Source organism: Sturnus vulgaris, chromosome 20, assembly GCF_052056855.1.
Source record: "Sturnus vulgaris isolate bStuVul1 chromosome 20, bStuVul1.hap1, whole genome shotgun sequence".
Taxonomy (NCBI): Eukaryota; Metazoa; Chordata; class Aves; order Passeriformes; family Sturnidae; genus Sturnus; species Sturnus vulgaris.
Genome location: NC_142262.1, coordinates 5,735,378 through 5,748,248, shown reverse-complemented (window position 1 = coordinate 5,748,248; position 12,871 = coordinate 5,735,378).

The following is a 12,871-nucleotide window of genomic DNA, read 5'->3' as shown; positions in this document are numbered from 1 at the left end:
TGTTTGTGGGACACAGGACAGCAGCAACTTGGGCATCTGCTGCAGAGAAATGGGGAGGGGGACCCAGCAAGTTCTCCCTTGGGTAACTTGTTATTTTAAGAAGTGCAACAAAGCAGGTTCTTGTTGATAAGGATTTCCCTTAAATACTTGAAGAGGAGGTTGGAACTCATCTGACCTGCTCCAAAACCAGTTGGCTTGGCTGTGCATAGTCCAATTGCTGTGATTTAAAATGAGTAGTTGGAGTGCTTTTGTCTTCTAAATCATCCCACAAGCACTGTGCTTCACTATCTTGTCTCTAATGGAAGGATATTCAGGGTGAAACATTGCAATTCAGATTTTCATCTCTAGGGTCAGATCTGTCTCAGTTCAGTAAAGCCTGGAAAGCTCTGAGTGCAGTGAGGTTTGATGTGAAATAAGCACAGGTCCCTCCACGGCACAGTCAATCGAGATCAACAGCACAGAAAAATCACCACTGTAATTGCTCTCTGTATCAGCTGCCTCAGGAAAAAATAAAATAAAAAAATTAATAAATAAAAATCAATGACTGAATTGGCCCTGGAGACTGAGTCACTCCTCTGATTTAGAGAGTGGTCCCTCCTGAACACTTTTCCACATTGCAAAGGCACCACATAATGGAACAATTCAGTTCCACTGACAGCACTGGCTAAAATAGCCCTGGAGCGAGATAGGGAAGGTGTTGTAGGTCACTGCTGAGGTGCTTGGCAGGGCTGGCAGTGAAAACCACGCTAAGAGTTTTCCAAATTACTTCAGTGAGACCAGACAGCTTGCAAGCCTGATGCAGTGGTTCAGGGAGAAGCCGTTTTGTCTTTTGGATTCATGCAATCCAAAATTTGGTATCAGCTTCTCCCCGTGTTCTGCAGCAGCAGCTTCCCTGTTGGCATCCATGGTTAATGGTCAGGTACAGGCTGGCTCTGGAGCCCCTTGCCAGAGGAGAGAGCCCAACTCTCCAGCCTGTTTCTTTCCTGGGGTTTAATTTGCCCTGTGATCCTAGCTAAAGTCCCGCTACACATAAAAATCATTTACTGCTTTAAAACTCTTTAAGCATAGCCCTCGGTAGATCTTAAGAACAAGAAATACCCATTATAATTGTTTATCATTATCTGAATTGGACATGAGGGGAGCAGGAGTTGAGTTCAGCAACCATTGGGATGAAGAGAGAACCACTAGACAACCTTTAAGGAAAATAACAGCAACCAAACACGTTGTGAGCAAGCAGAAAACACAATCAAAGAGGGACCAGTTGACAAACAAAGAGACTAAATGTCACTGGCATTTAGCATTAATCTTTTTGTCTTTGTCTTTGTCTTGCTATTCATCCTCCCAAATCTCATGTCTGGTGGGACTGGACATCCCAGAGGGTTTGGTTTAAAACCAGTTCAGGTTAATTCTGCTGAATGAACATGGCTGAGACTAAACCATACAGCTCATGACATAACGTCATTCTATTCAAGATAAGAAACCAAACTGAAGTTCAGTTTGTTCCAAAAAGCACATTTCTAAGGTAGAAGAGCAGCCAAATCAATGACTGGGAGGAGCTAGAGGTGAAAATTGAGAAAACGAGATATAAATACACTTACTTTTAAACATTTTAATTTCAAGTCACAGGAAAACCATTCAATGTGTGTCCTGGGGTTTCTTTAAACAGGGAAAGAAGATTAAAATACTAATCTCTGCCGATTTCCCTGTGCAGCAGCAAAAATGAATGTGGCTCAAAAGACTGACCTATGAGCAAAGATTAAGAGCAGCTAAATTTGTATAGGTTGGCTAAGCAGCAACCACAAGGGACACACTGGCAGAGTGCAAAACCAGAGAAAATGGAATATTATTTGGAAAGACAACAGAGTCAGGGGATGAAAACTAAAGACAGATGAGGCAGAATGGTAAAGTCTCTAAGACTCTGGTCTGTATTTTAAGGAAGGAAAGCCAGAACACTCCAAGCATACGAGTACAAGGGATGAACTGGACACTGGTGTGAGGATCCCTGGATGTGACCAGTGACTTTAAGCACTTTTTTCCCAGACTTTCCAAAAAAAATCTAAATTCTAAATTCTAAAATTCTAAAGTCCCTTTAGAAAAGGGACAGCTTAGCTCATGCTATAAATCATTTCTTCTCAAGTTCAGCACCCAGCAGCCACCAATCAGTCCTTAAAATCTTGAGTGAAAAATAAACCACAAGGAACAATCCTGTGCTCCAAGGGAATGGACAAGCTAATCTAATACATCTTTGTCATCTGTGGTTTCCATGACAGTTGCATAATCAGACATTTATGTAAGTAGAGGTTTCCTCCTTAAATAGCAGCCTATGATCTCATCTGCACCTACGGTATAACCCATTTGAAATGAAATTATGTGCCAGTCATGTGTACAACTAATTTTTTAATGCTTCTCTCTTATTTTTATTTATTTATTGTGGCACATCAGTACTGCTCACACATGACTAACTCTTCTTGTTGTGGTCTTCTTGTGGTCCAGAAATAATCACAGTCCCCAGGTCTGATTAATGGTTGGGCTCACACTTGCTCAGCAATTCAGTGTGAAAAGTGATGGTATCCACAAAACCCAGTGCACTCTCCTAGAAACACAGAAGGGTTTGGATTGGAAGGGACCTTGAAAACCATCAAGTTCCAAACCCCTGCCGTGGGTAGGGACAGGGATTTGTCTTGGCCAGTTTGGGATTTCTCAGGGTCAGAGGAAAGCTCCCAGGACAGCTCTGCTCCTGCTGCAGAGACTGCCTGGAGCCTCCTCATGCAGAGGATCATAAAGCAATGCCAAAAATACAGATCTCATCCTATATGCCATATTAATTGAAATTAAGAAAAGCAGACCCAGTCCATGAAATCTCACGCCTACTCCCATCTAAGTTCAATGTAACAAGAGTGAAGGCAAGCAAAAGTAACTGCAGTTAAATCTGCATGCAGAAATTCTCAAAAACATCTAAAAATAAAATCAACTACCTGGAAGGAGTGACTTTTATCTAAAAGCTGCAGACATCAGCAGTCTAGGGAGCTGATCCTAGTAGGCAAATAATTCTTAAAATGGGTGTTCAGGAATATCAGACACTCTTCAAAATCTGTCCAGAAGCCGTGTCCAGTGAGTTGATCCTGAAATGTAAGTAGTTTTATTTAGACCATCCTCTTAGTGCTTTTTTGCATCACTCTGCATCAACCACTGTGCACAAAAATATGCCCCAAGCAGAGAAAAACAGGCAAGAACAGAAACCTAGTCAAATCTGCCAGCACCTACAGCCTCAGATTTGCAGGACTTTTTCCAGTCTTTGGATGTTGTAGCACCTTCTCTCAAAGACCCCACTATTAAAACAACAAGGATATTATGCACTATTGTTCCCAACATCAAACAATCAGCAAAAATATCTCCTCTTGCTCTTCAGCCTGGTCTCTCTTCTCCCACTGAAGCTGATTTAGTGGCAAAGATAGAGAGAAATAGAGTGGATTGGGGTTTGCAAGTGATTGTCAATTGGATTTTGTGAGCCCAGCAGTATCTCAGAGCAGGCTTCAATTTTCCCTGAACCCCCTGCAGCTCCTATTAGCCTCGATAACTGCTTCTAATTTTGGCCAGGACATTTGCCCAGATTTTTGGAGGAAGGGGGGCCAGGGAGGTGTCTTTCCCTGGTGCAGAGAGACTCCCACCTCCATGGAGCAAACGTGGGCTGGGTAATGATTTAATTACAGCGAGAATTCCTGCCCTGTCCAGCCAGGCTGTGACGCACGTTACGTAACTGGATTGTTAATGCTTTTTATATGTTGGCGGAACTGAAATTAAAAGAGGAAATTATTCTCCTGATGCTCAACTCTAATCCCCATCTGTCTGTGTTTTTACTTTTCTGCACTTGCAAAGCTCTCTGATCAAAAGGTCTTGAATAGATTCCAGATATCCAATTTAGTTTGCTTATGCAACCCAAAATATTATGGCAGTCTTTCCTGGGGGCGATTAAGCATATATTTTCAGATCCTCCAATTCTCTCTGTTCCAAAAGTGCTAAAAATGGCATAAAGCTTTAGCTCATTCCATACCATTAGCACCACAAACAACTTTTTTTTTTCTTTTTTTTTTTTAAAGACTTTTTAAGAAGATAGGAATAGTCAAAAGCAGGGAAGGAATATATTCTGAAATTAAAAAAATAAAAAGGGAGGACTTGTTAGATCTCCCCTATGCCTTGGGGAAAGTAAGCAGAGTCTATACTGATAGAGCTTTGCAAGGCATACAGAGGGGGACCAGATAGGCAAAAAGGGAGATACATCAAGAGCTCTCTGGATCCAGAATTTTGCTTTGCCCCATCCAAAGGATGAGCTTCAGCTCATCAGGAATAGATCTGGTCTTTCCTGTGGTACTTGGATCATCCCCATCTGAAAACTGACACCAAATTTTTTTATCCATTTGCTTTTTTTTCCCCGTCCTTCCCCTGGTGCTGCAACTATGTGATCAGCAGCTGGTTTTATTAATGGGAACAAGGAGGCTCCTTATGTTGGAAAAGGAAACTTTTACCCAAATCACCAGCAAATGAACCCAAAGTGCTGCTGTACCAGTTGTGTTTCATCATTCCTTTGGTTTCTGAGTGCAGGATGGGAGGCAGCACCCTCAGTGCTCACCTGTCACACTGGGGAGAGCAGCAGGGAGAAGGACCACTGGTGTGGGGCTCATTGCTCTTTAAGATATTTTTTTATTTTGAATACAGAAGGAAAGTGTTTATTTACCCACAGCTGATGTGTGCCTGCTCACAGGGAGCAGGCAGCAGCACACAGGATGGGGCCACCCCTTCTGGCCACTGCTCCTGTGTTTGTGCAGCTACAGAACGACAGCACCACAGTGAACCACTGGGACAAAATTCTGAATGGCACTTCTTCCAAATTTGGATGAGGAAAGCTATGATTTAAGGCAGTTGCTGAATCTCAGAAAATACTGTGTTCTGGCTCAGCCAAGGAGCCTTTCTGCTTTCCAGGATAATTTGATTTGAGAATCAAAGGGCTGTCAATCTCCCAGGTTTCACAGAAACTCAGCACACGAACCAAGCAGGTGATCCTGGGGGAAGCCCTGCTGATCCCAGCCTGCTAAACTCAGCCCATCTCTGCTGACTATTTTGACAAAGAGCCAAACCCTACCCTGAACGTCTCCGGGCTGAGCTTTCCCTTCAGTGAGGTCCAGTCTTAAATACAACAACACACTTGAAGCCTTAGAGCACAAAGGGTGCTGGAGAACCCCCATCACAGCCAGCACACCCAGGAAAGGCAACAGCCCTTGGATGTACCCAGCAAAGTGACTCCTGTCAAATCACACGAGCCATTTATTATCTGTATTTCAGCAACACCCACAGGCTTCAGGCAGGGACCTGCACTGTGCCTGTTCAACAACATCCAAATATAGAGCAAGACAACAGCACAGCCACAAAGCTTCACTCACTCCGGAGCATCACCCCCTTCCCTGCCCTGACAAAAGTCCCTCCTGCCCCAAAACGGGGAGGAGCTGCTCTTGCTTTTACCAGAAATAGCATATTAGAAGGTGTTTCGTTTTTTTCAGTGTTTTTAGCAGTGTGACAGATCCACCAGTTCTAGAAAGGCAGGAGAGTAATCATTTGCCAGAACTGCTCAGGTTCCAGGTTTGAGGAATATTTCAGCATATGTTCAGACTCCCTTGTCTCTGGGTTAAAGCAAAGCACGTGTTTAAACACTTTGCTGAGCAGAGGTGGACTTAAGGACATACCTTGCTGTAGGCATGTGCTTAACTACTTTGTAAAATTAAACTGAAGATAATCAAGTGCTTTTGCTGAATCAGGCCCAAGTGCACTGCAAACCCCCATCCTCTTAAGCAAGGCAGCTTTCAGCAACATTTAATTTGAGAACACACTCAGAAAATACCATTAAAAAATGTTTAAGAGCCAAGAGCCTTTAGAGAGTGGAAATAAATAACTAAAAAGATATCTGAGGAAATCATTAAACTGCACAAACCAGGACTGGGCTTTAAAAAAAGAAACTTTGCCTTGTGCCAGTTCAGCATTTGCACATAGATGAGAGATGCTTCAGCTGCAGGGACCCGAATTGTTCAGATTTTGCCCCAGCCCATGCCACCAACACTGCCACCAAGCCAGGCAGATTCAGCCTCACACATTTGCCCTTCAGCCCAGCCCCAAAGGGGGTTATTTTGGAGAGGGTGGGAGAAAACCTGCTGGCAACAGACACACTCTGGGCCAGGCTGTGTGTGAGTCCCTGGGTGCCGAGGGGTTCCATCCAGGACAGGATCAAACATTGCTGCTCCCAGCCACGAGCACCCCATGTATAAATAATTCCCTTTCTCCCTGACCTTCATGTCTCAGCCCTGTCAAACCAGTTCTGTGCAAATCCAGATTTATCACAGTCACACCTCTGTCCCAGGCTGGCACCCCTGGGGGTTTTGGGCTTCCATCCCAGCTGACCACAGCTCACTTGGAGTTGGCATCAGTTCCTTTGGGGTGGTGTGCCAGGAGATTTTTCATGGAAAAAGGAGGGTGTTCATGGGAAAGGTTTGATAAAGAGGTTTGCACATTCTCAAATGTCTTAATACAAACCAGCAAAGTTTGGGTAGAAATGGAAGGTAGAAATTTAGGTAGAAATTAAATGTAGCTGTGCTTTGCAAACCTTTACTTTTTTTTAAATTGTGCCTTTGGAATGCAAAACTCATTACAGAGAGAATTGTTGAATCTCATATAACACAGAGATCCTGTCCTTTCCCCATCCCCAGACTTTCATCAAGAGGAGATTTCCTGGTTAGACTAAGACTTGCAAATCTTAGGCAGGATTGGCAGCATTTCAAGTCAACTTGGGCTGATTTGGAGCTTGGGTGCATAAACTCAGTGACCTGAAACAGGAGGAAACGTGGCTGTTCCTGCCTTGGTCCCAACATAAAGCTACTGACCTGGCCATGGAGCTTTGGGCCAAACTCACCCTGAATATGCACCCAGGGTATCCCAAAAACAAAACCTCCCCAGCCAAAGACCTTCCTGAACACACACAGCCTTCTTCTCATTTATGGTTCATGCAGCATTCCTCAGCGACTCAAAAATAAAATATCATTTCTTTAGGAGAGTTGCATTTCCTGTTAACTCTAGTGGCCCAAATAAAGCTCAGGTGTTTGCACATCTATTCTGGGCTTTTTCCTTGCCATAAAGTGTCTATAGCCAGGTGCTTGCCTCAAAGTTTGATTTGGAAATTTTATCAGCAGTGAGAAAGAGTGACAAAGTATTCCTTCCTGAGTGATTTGGTATAAATGTTTAAAGGTTTAAGAAAAAAAAAGAGTCTCCACTGATATTGCTGGAGCTCACAGTGTCCTGCTGCCTCCCTGCTGGAGTGGCATCATCTGTTTTCTGTAGGGTTTTTTTTTTTGCACCTTGGGGGAATGCAAATTTTTAGGATTTGCTTGATGCCAGCATTTCCCAGCATTGGCCTTAAAACTGCCAGCAGCACCAGATTGTGCAGAAGGCAAGTGAGAGGGAGCCCTGTGCCCCTTCCCAGCACACTCAGGGCTGGTGAGCCCTCCCTGCTTGTCTCTGTGGGCAGCTGAGCAAATCCTGAGGGCACTTTCACATTTCCCACTGCAGGAAAACTCTGCTTTGAGGCATCTCATGGAAAACCTTTTGAGAAATGTGCTGAAGACAGCCCTGCTCATTTCGGGATAATAGACCCATGCTTCAGTGGCTCTTTCCTTACAGGACATGGGCTGAAACATCAAATTTCTGGTAAACCCACTGGCCATCAGCCCCTCAGCATCCAAATAAATAATAAATGTGCTGGGTTACACCTTGTGAGTACATGGAGGAGCGAAATAGCAAAAAAATGGCCTCGAGGAGTTGATGGGGTTTTGGGTTTGTACCTGCAGACCCAGACTGTCCCGTGTGTGGCATGGGGCTGATCCAGGAGCAGGGATGGAGGCAGCAGGGCAAGGTGGGCACCTACACATCCTTCAGGGCACTGAAGTTAAACCCTCACACTAAAGGCTGGAGGAAGAGCAGTTGCCAGTGTTTTCTGCCTGTCAGCAGTTCTTGAAGACTTAACAGCTTTGCTTTGGTTTTAAAATGCCTCTTTCAGCACTGACAATGCCCAGGGATGCTTTAAAATTCAAATAAATAAATAAATAATATCTTTTAAAAGTTAGGGCAGAAATTCCCTTCTTTCATGCACCTTTTTTTTTTTTTTAACGCCAGTTTTTAATTTTTTTTTTTTTACTTTTTAAATGGAAAGTTCTATGCACACTAAACTTTTCAGAGGCTGTTTGCTCACAGCCAGAGCTTTAGGGCTGGGCCTGTTTAAGAAACCAAAGCATTTGGATGAAGCCTGGGTTACTCACTATTTGTTTGGAGAAGTAGGTTTCAAAAACAGAAATTTTGCAATTCTTTGTCACCATCAGTATAGGGCTGAAGCTGTGCTGTGGTTTTCCTGTACAAAAACCACCAAATGGATCTGGGCAAACTCCAGTGGGATTTTAGGCTCAAACTCATTTTTATGGGGCTCTGAATTTCCTTATAATTGACAAAACCTTTGATCCTGATAGAGCTGAGCTGCAGCTGGGTAGGGAACAGCCAGGGGGGCTGAATGGGTTCGTGCTCTGCAATGTCAAATTCGTTTTAAATAGCAACACTGCCTGTGCTATTTGAGATCTCAGAGGGAATCCCAGCTCATCCCAAAAATATTTCCACCATTGGCTCTTCCTGACCACCCTGTGAACCCATGAGATCTGGTATTCCAGAGGGGTTTGTGCTGCTGCCAAAGCAGAGCAAGCTCAGCTCAGCAATGCCTGCCCAGAGATCAGGTACTGGGCAGCAATATTTAGGAAAATATTGTCCTTTTTTTTCTCTTCTCAGGTAGATAATGAAATATCTACTAAATTGGAAGCTGTGACCATGCCTGCTGGCTCAACTGTTCTGGTCTTAAAACAGCACCATAATATTACAAAATAATATTATAAAAACCAGATAAAACAATTTAATCCAAACCACTATTCACTGTAACCCTCACTTTACCGATTTTGCATAATTTTTTAAAAGTGCAAAATAGTGATATCCCAGGTCAGTCTGCGACTGCTGGGAACAGTGTGCAACTGCATTTGAGGTAATTTAAAAACGCTTCCAAAAGTCAATATATAGGATACTGAACCAAGCTATGAAACTTCCAGTCAAAAAACTTCCTTTGTTTTCCCTGTTGTTGTTGGTACCAGCACTGTCCCAAAAGCACAGTGAGGACAAACTCAGCTGTCAATGGCCATGGCCACCTCTGTATTTCCAGTGAGGAGGGGGAACCTCATCACATCCCCCAGGGACCTGCTTTGGGAATTCTCTGTTTGAAGCAGTGCAACCCCTTGGGTCAGTACAGTTGTGTAAAGCACTTTATTCCTCTCGAGAGGAAGTGAAGCTGCAGCTGCTGTGGGGACTTTTCATGGATTTCAGCTCTGGATCAGCCCTGTGGATCTGGTTGGATGGAGCAGCACTTCAGTGCCTGGGGAAAATCTGTTATTTCCCATAGGAAAAGCACTGATCCCTCTAGGAGAAGCTGATCTGCTCCATACACACCTTTGCTGTCACTAGGAGCCATCAGAGCTGGACAAGACATATTTGTCACTGGTTACAATCCAGACCCTCCCATGCAGATAAAACAAATTCCACACTTCCCTTCCTTGCTGCAAAATAAACCTGTTGCTACAAGAGTGTGCACTTTCTCCCCATGCCCACTCCCCTTTGCACACAAGGGTTAGCAAGAATTGTAATACAGAAGAACAACTCCCTTCCTTTCTTCTGGAATTAATTTCCAATGAACTGGCATTTTCAATTTCTTGATAGCAAAGCCTAAAAGAAATATGTCTTCAGTATGGCCTCAGTGCAATCTAATGGCATTGTAAATCTATCAAAACTATATAAACTGTCACTTGTAATTTTCTCTGTTCACAGGGAAATAAAATTATATAGTAAGATAAACTGAACCATTCTCTTTGAACTTTCCCTTTGTTTGAGTTAAACACTCTGGAAGCCACCAAATTAATCACACTGCAAAACCCATCAGGTTTGCAAGCTTAGATTATTTTTTTTTAATGAGCAAGTGTTCATTGTGATAACTTGAATTACACTTTCTGAATGGTGGGAGAATACACAGTTGTGTCACATCCCCCAAACTAAACACACTATTCAGGAAGCACAATTAAAATTTAAAAACAAATAATTATTCTTCTTTGCTTCTGTACTGGAGAACTTCACTTGGGGATTATAAATCCTTTTGAAATGTTCTTTTTTAATGATGTTGCTCCTACTCATGGTCCTTTTACAATATTTTCTGAATTGTTTTTAATGTTTGGATCTGATTACTTGACTTGAAAAATGTATTTTCCCCGTTCTAGAGTAATATTAGATCTAAAACCCTTTCTGCTCTGATGTTATGAAGTAGGTGCTCTTGAGATTGCATCTTGTGATGCAATTAATCATCTTGTTTCATTTCCAAGGATAATTGCTATTTCTGCTACAGTAAATCACTCATTTCCATTGACTGGCAAGTCTTGGTGGAGTTGCAGGTTTCTGCTCTTCTGTCCTGCCTGCACCATCCAAGGCCCAGCATCACAAAGCCAAGCTCACATCCCCTGAGCTGTGCAGGAGGAGACCAGAACAGCGAGTCCAACCTCTTCCAGTGCCTCTGCCTTTACTTTGTACCCTTCAGGCAATTCCTACAGAACTTTCTCCTCCATAAAAGCCTCAGGAACAATGCAAGGTACACATAACCTGATAATTGGTAACAATTGGGGATTGAATAGGGCTGCGGGAAACAGCCAAACATCTTCTGCAGAGCTCCCTGCACAGCAGCACCTTTGTTCAGTTTTGAACCTCTCAGATTAAACTTTCCAGAAAAATTTATTTTGATGGGTTTTTTTCCTGTTGTAACAAAAAGCCATGCCAGCTTTAGGAGAAGCCAGCCAGCTCCGATTGGAGGAGTAACAAAAAAAAAATAAAAACAAAACCAAGTGAAAATTGCAAAACATGGCAAGTTTTCCAGGATGGAACGAGCCCAGATGGATTCTCCCGTTCCCTTTGCCAGAAGCAGAAGTGACTCAGAGCTTATGCGTTTCGTGGTGGAGGCTCAGCACCCTGCAGCTGCCCCAGGAACAAGCCAGGGACAGGAGAGTGAAGGCAGGTTCAAAAATCACACACTTAAAAATACGGGGGACCAAAGAACACACCCCAAACATCCAAGCTGGAGGAAGTGCACAGCGCTTGTTGCTCATTAGGAATGTCTGTGTGTTTTTCCCAGAAATTTATCTCCTGGTTTCCTTAGTAACCCGTCCTGGTAGAAGCAAATGCACCTGAGCATGGCTTAGCGATTGGAATGTTCTCCATCCCTTGCTGCATCCCTTCCACCCCCGCTCAGTGCCTCCACTCTGGCCCCGCTGCCTGGAGCTCAGGCTGAGCGCTGGAGGAGGAGCTGCACTTGGAGAACGAGGAGCCTGCTCACCAAAAAGTCTCAGCAAAAGAACAAAAATAAACCCTCACCAGTCACTTCTTGCAAATGTTGCTCCCAAGGGATGGGGGGGGAAAAAAAATTGTACTCCAAGATGTACACGAAGGAGCTGCCTACGCCGTGCGTGGGAAGGGGTTTAATAGGGAGCCGAGAAAGAGCCTGTGCGTAGGAGGAGAAAAGAGCAGATGTTAGCAGTGCCTTTTTGTTTTCCTGGATGGCATGGCAGGCAGGGAAGATGGAAAGAAAAGCTCCCCTTCTGCAGAAATAGAAGCTGAAGATGGGTAAGGCTTTTTCCAGTTGTCCAGGCTGGGCTCAGAGGTGGTTGCAACATCCACAAGAGGATGAGGAGCTCGCTGCCAGCACCGTGCATTGACCATTCTGGAGCACCACGAAAGGAAAGAACCTTGTTGTGAGACACCAGACTTGGAAATGACTCCACTGTGCTTGTGAAGGCTGGAACAGGTCCCCTTCATCCTCCCCCAGGGACTCTGGAGCTGGAGACAGTCACAGGCTGCCAGGGGCATCTCCCATCAGGAACACACTGACAGGTTGCTGAATATACCAATGATTCCAGTTCCACTACAGAAACTTCAGTGAGTTTCCAAAGAATCATCTTGCTCCCCAAAATAGCCCTGTGACATGCAAGCACATGTAATGTGATGTGTAACACTCCAAGCAAGGGAGGGATGGGTAATTCACCACAGCAGACATGCACGCTCCCTTCCCGGGCCATGTTATTGCATTTAACATCTTGAATTTTTATGCCAGGCTGTTTGATAACCTCCAGTGCAAATTCCAGGTGAATAACAATGCCTGGTGAGCTACTGGACACACACAAACCCTGCTCCTCATGTGAGTAGAGAAGCTGCTTCTCAGAAGAAAGGACTTGCAGGTAAAATACAAAGTGCCAATTTAAGCCAGAAGAGGAGCAAAGTGTCTATGGGTGCACAGGACAGGAGGCTGAGAGGACCAAATGTCTGTACTTAACACAAATACCCTCTGTTACTTGGTTTGCACTGTCATAAGTTTTAGAAGCCCTAAAGTTAACCTCTGGCACTAAACTGCACAGAAGACTCCTTCTTGGAAGAAGTTTGACTCAAGTATTTCACAGAATTTGTTTTTCTATAACTCAGAGAAGTGCCTGGGCTCTGCGTGCAGAAGCCATTTCAGTGTCCAGCTGACTGCTCTGGGTGTCTTTTTATGTAGTTTTGTTCACTGGCAGAGGCTGCACAGGCTGCTCACCCCATCTCCCCAAATCTCCCCATCTGAGCAGGGCACAGAGACAGGGGCCCTTTAAACCCTGCATGAATGAGGCTCTCATAAATTTGAGAAACTCTGGCTGTATCCTATGGTCATAAAAAGAAATTAAAGCTG